At 43.1% G+C, this 4,820-nt stretch overlaps 1 pseudogene; it reads left to right on the top strand.

The window, feature by feature from the left end:
• Positions 1-2,656: 2,656 nt before the first annotated feature.
• Positions 2,657-4,810, top strand: LOC110315208 (annotated as a pseudogene).
• The last annotated feature ends 10 nt before the right edge of the window (positions 4,811-4,820 follow it).

Genomic DNA, 4,820 nt, shown 5'->3' on the forward strand with positions numbered 1-4,820 from the left:
CCTGAAGGTGCAACAACAATATGAACTAACCAGTAACCCCTAAGCTCGTGTCTCTTGCTGCATATGAAGCAGAAGATGGCCTAATCAGCCATCATTGGGAAGAGAGTCCCCTTGCTCTTCTAAACTTTATATGACCCAGCAAGGAGGAAGGCAAGGGGCAGGTAGTGGGATTGGGTGGGTAAGGGAGCAGGGGAGGGGGTATAGGGAACTTTTGGGATAGCATTTAAAATGTAAATAAAGAAAATAATAATAAATTAAAAAAAGAAAGAACCCAGGTACTAAAAACACAACAGAAGAAATAGAAATATTGTTAAATTTAAAACACTCCTTACACAAAATATTCAGGAAATTTGGGAATTAAGAAAAGACCAATAAATAATCTAATAAGACTAAAAAAAAGAAAACTAGTATGAAGGACCCTTACTGCTTTTGCAGATGACCAGAGGTGATTTCCCAGCATTTGATTCTGGTAGTTCTGTTCCTTAACTCCATATTTGGGGTTTCTCACTACTCCTTCGGGAATGTATGAGTACCTGTTCCTTGCATACACACAGAAACACACAAAAATACATACAAATGAAAGTGAGTCTTAAAATTGTTTCTCCCTGGGAAAACATTTTTACCAATCCTAAATCTGATAGAGGATTAATATCCAATATTTTCAAAGAGCTCAAAAAGCTGGACTCCAGAAATTCAAATAACACCATTTAAAAAATGGGTACAGAGCTAAACAAAGAATTCTCAACTGAGGAATGCCAAAGGGCTACAAAGCACCTGAAAAAATATGCAACATCCTTAATCATCAGGGAAATGCAAATCAAAACAACCCTGAGATTCTACTTCACAACATTTAGAATGGCTAGGATCAAAAATTAAGGTGACAGCAGATGCTGGCAAGGATATGAAGAAAGAGGAACACACTCCATTGCTGGTGTGATTGCAAGCTTGTACAACCACTCTGGAAATCAGCGTCGCCATTCCTCAGAAAATTGGACATAGTACTACTGGAAAATCCAACAAGATACCCAAAAGATGTTGGAACTGGTAATAAGGACACATGCTCCACTATGTTCATAGCAGCCTTATTTGTAATAACCAGAAGCTGAAAAGAACCCAGATGTCCCTCAACAGAGCAATGGATACAGAAAATGTGGTACATTTACACAATAGAGTACTACTCAGCTTTAAAAACAATGAATTTATGAAATTCTTGGGCAAATGGATGTATCTGGAGGACATCATCCTTAGTGAGGTAACCCAATCACAAAAGAAGTCAATAGATATGCACTCACTGANAAGTGGATATTAGCCCAGAAACTTTGAATACCCAAGATTCATCTTGCAAAACACAAGAAAACCAAGAGGGAAGACCATCATGTGGATACTTAATTCCTCCTAAGAATAAGGATCAAAATACCCATGAAAGGATATAGGTACAGAGACAAAATTTAGAGCTAAGATGAAAGGATGGACTATCCAGAGAATACCCCATCTGGGGTCCATCCCATCATCAGTCACCAAAACCAGATACTATTGCACATGCCAGTAAGATTCTGCTGAAGGGACCCTGATATAGCAGCCTCTTCTGAGGCTATGCCAGTGCCTGGGAAACACAGAAGTGGATGCTCACAGTCAGCTATTGGATGGAACACAGGGCCCCAATGGACGAGCTAGAGAAAGTGCACAAGAGCTGAGGGGTCTGCAACCCTCTAGGTGCAACAACAATATGAATTAACCAGTAACCACTGAGCTGGTGTCTCTTGCTGCATATGTAGCAGAAGATGGCCTAATCGACCATCATTGGGAAGAGAGGCCCCTTGATCCTGCAAACTTTATTTGACCCAGCACAGGGGAATGCCAGGGCTAAGAAGTGGGAGAGGGTGGGTAGGGGAGCAGGGTGGGGGGATAGAGGGAACTTTCGGGGTATCATTTGAAATGTAAATAAAGAAAATATCTAATAAAAACCATAAAAATTAAGAAACAATGAATTTATTATATTCTTTTTTAAGTTTTTTTATTTTTTAATAATTATTTTTATATTTATTTCAAATATTTTTTTAAAAAACTGCTAAAAGGAAGACACAAAATTCTATGATCTCTGGGAGGGAAGATGAAAATAAGGACTCCCAGAAATAGTAAATATCTAAATATACTGACATCTTCATTTCATTTTGGAAAACAGTGTTTTCTCTTTTATTCAGCTTACATGCAGTTAGTTATCAATATCTCAATGGTATCAAAATTATCAAAACATCTGTTTCCTACCATGATAGATATGGATTGATATATTCTACACAAGCCCAGTCAGCAGAGAAGTCTACAAAATGTCTAAGCATTTACAGAGACTCTAACCTTGAAATGTTTGAAAATTGCTGACTTACAGGCCTCTGGGCTAATAATCAATGAAATGTAACTTGGACTAGAGGACAGACTTGTGCTTAGTCAGTGATGCCAGATACCAAAGCTATAGAAATAGTGCAAAGTAGGGAATCAATACCCTAGAAATCCCCCACACCCAGGAATTGATCTCTCCAAGACCCACCCCATCAGGTCTACATCACTACCTTTGGGAAATCTAAGAGAAGCAAATCAGCATCAGCCACATCAGGTTATAAAGTGAATAGATACAGGGCCTGATTGACACTCAACAGGGAGGATGGAGAAGCCTGGACCCTGTGCCCTCCTCCTCCTATTGGTGGCCAGAGACCTGACCCAGTATTGTGCAGGTGAGTGAGAGGTGTGGAGGGAACCGGCATTTTAGGGAGCAAGATACAGCAATTGAAATCCACATCTCTCCCCTTTTTCCTTGAATAACCAGACCCTTCCTGAAACCCTATTTGGAGAACCCCTGACCCTCTCCTGCATCTCAGGTCCACAGACACACCAGCAACCCGGTTCTGCTCTCTATCAACCTGCCCTGGATCCAAGCTGAAGAGTCAGGATCTCAATGTGCAACACCCATAGGCTCACACTGGCTGCTGACTTTCAACATTGTAATTTCAGAGCCTGGCATGTTGGAGCCCCGGTTTATACAGATTGGATACGTAGACTCCATACAGTTTCAGGAATTCAACAGCAAAGAAACAAATGCAAGGATGCAACCTCGGGCTGCTTGGATGGAGCAGGAGCAACCTGAATATTGGGAGAAAGAGACAGAAAAAGCCTTTGAATTGGCACTGTCAGGGAGTTGAATACTTAAGTACATGATGAATGAAAATAAAAAGAAGAATAATGGTAAGTGATCTGAGGACTAGGGTCATAACTCCTCAGATCCCTCATGGTCTAGCGCAATAAGCTCCATTCTAGGTCCCCAAGTCAGAGATACAGCCGTAGTCATAGGGACCTGGTGATTTTAGACCCCAGAGAACTACAGGCTGTTATCTGGATAGGGGTTTAGTTGGGGAAAAATAACTGAGATTGGAGAGAAGCCTCATAGTGACCAGAGGGTGAATGGGGATGGGGCAGATTATCACGCCCTACAGGAAGTTTATGGCTGCAATGTGGCAAATGATGGGAGCTTCCTCTGTGGTCACTACTGGTTCACCTACTATGGCTATGATTCCTTAATCCTGAATGAGGACCTGAACTCTTGGACTGCAGAGGGTAAAGTAGGTGAAGCATTCAAGAAACACCAGGAGCAAGGAGGCCTGACAGAAAGTTGGAGGACTTACCTGCTAGGGGTGTGTGTGGAAAGCCTTCTTAGAAGCCTGGACCTTGGAAAGGAGACCTTGATGCACTCTGGTAAGAGACACCCTTACAAACCTCTTCTGTTTTCTGAGATTGTAGCTCCTGTATCCCTGAAGTCTCCTCCTCAGCAGAGAGCAGCTGGAATTCTTACAGTGTCTTGCATGGAAGGGGAAAGAGAGCTCCTCAGTGTCCTGACTCAACATGAGAGAGGGACTCTCCAGAAGATTCACCCTTCTCCCAGGACAGTTCACTGTGGCCATAAAACAGCAGTTCCCTTCCATCTGCATTGTGCATCATGGCCTCTCTCAGGCATGATCACTGTCCTTGCACAATGGCATTGAATGTCTGACTCCAGGGTTGCTGAGTCCCTAGACCTCTCCACAGTAAGAACCAGAAGTCTATTTAGAGGGAGGCCCACAGTATCCTGCACTGTGTTGTCACATGGTTACTGTAAAATATTCCAAGGAATATATCATCCAGTTCTGGATTTTAGGCCGATGGGTGGATTTGGCCCCCTCCCTCATCCAAGTCTCCCATCCTTTCCAGAGATGGTGCCATGAGCACTGCTCAGGTCCCAGGAGGAGTGCAAAATACCTGAATTATCCAAATGTTCCCCTAAGATGCCCCCTGAACACATGTGACCCACCATGTAAGACCTGAAGAGAATGTCACCCTGAGGTGCTGGGCCCTGGGCTTCTACCCAGCTGACATCACCCTGACCTGAAAGAGGGATGGGAAAAACCACACCCAGGACATGGAGCTGCCAGACACCAGGCCTGCAGGGAATGGAACCTTCCAGAAGTGGGCAACTGTGGTGGTTCCTTCTGGAGAAGAGCTGAGATACACATGTCAAGTGTGCCATGAAGGGTTACCTGAGCCTCTCACTCTGAAATGGGGTAAGGAGTGTGTGTGAGCACACACTCTGCTTTCAGGAAATAATATGAACTCTTTGAAAACAAGAACAGGATCAGGGTTTAGAGCTAGGGTCAGACTCCTTACTCTCCCTTCTTTTCCATCCTCAGAGCCTCCACAAACCTTCCCCATCATACCAATTCTCATCAGCCTGGTTCTTGGAGCTTTGGTGGTGGGAACTGTGATGATTTTTCTGATATGGAAGAAATAAAGGTAAGAAA

The sequence above is a fragment of the Mus pahari genome, unplaced genomic scaffold (genome assembly GCF_900095145.1).
Source record: "Mus pahari unplaced genomic scaffold, PAHARI_EIJ_v1.1 scaffold_9330_1, whole genome shotgun sequence".
Lineage (NCBI taxonomy): Eukaryota > Metazoa > Chordata > Mammalia > Rodentia > Muridae > Mus > Mus pahari.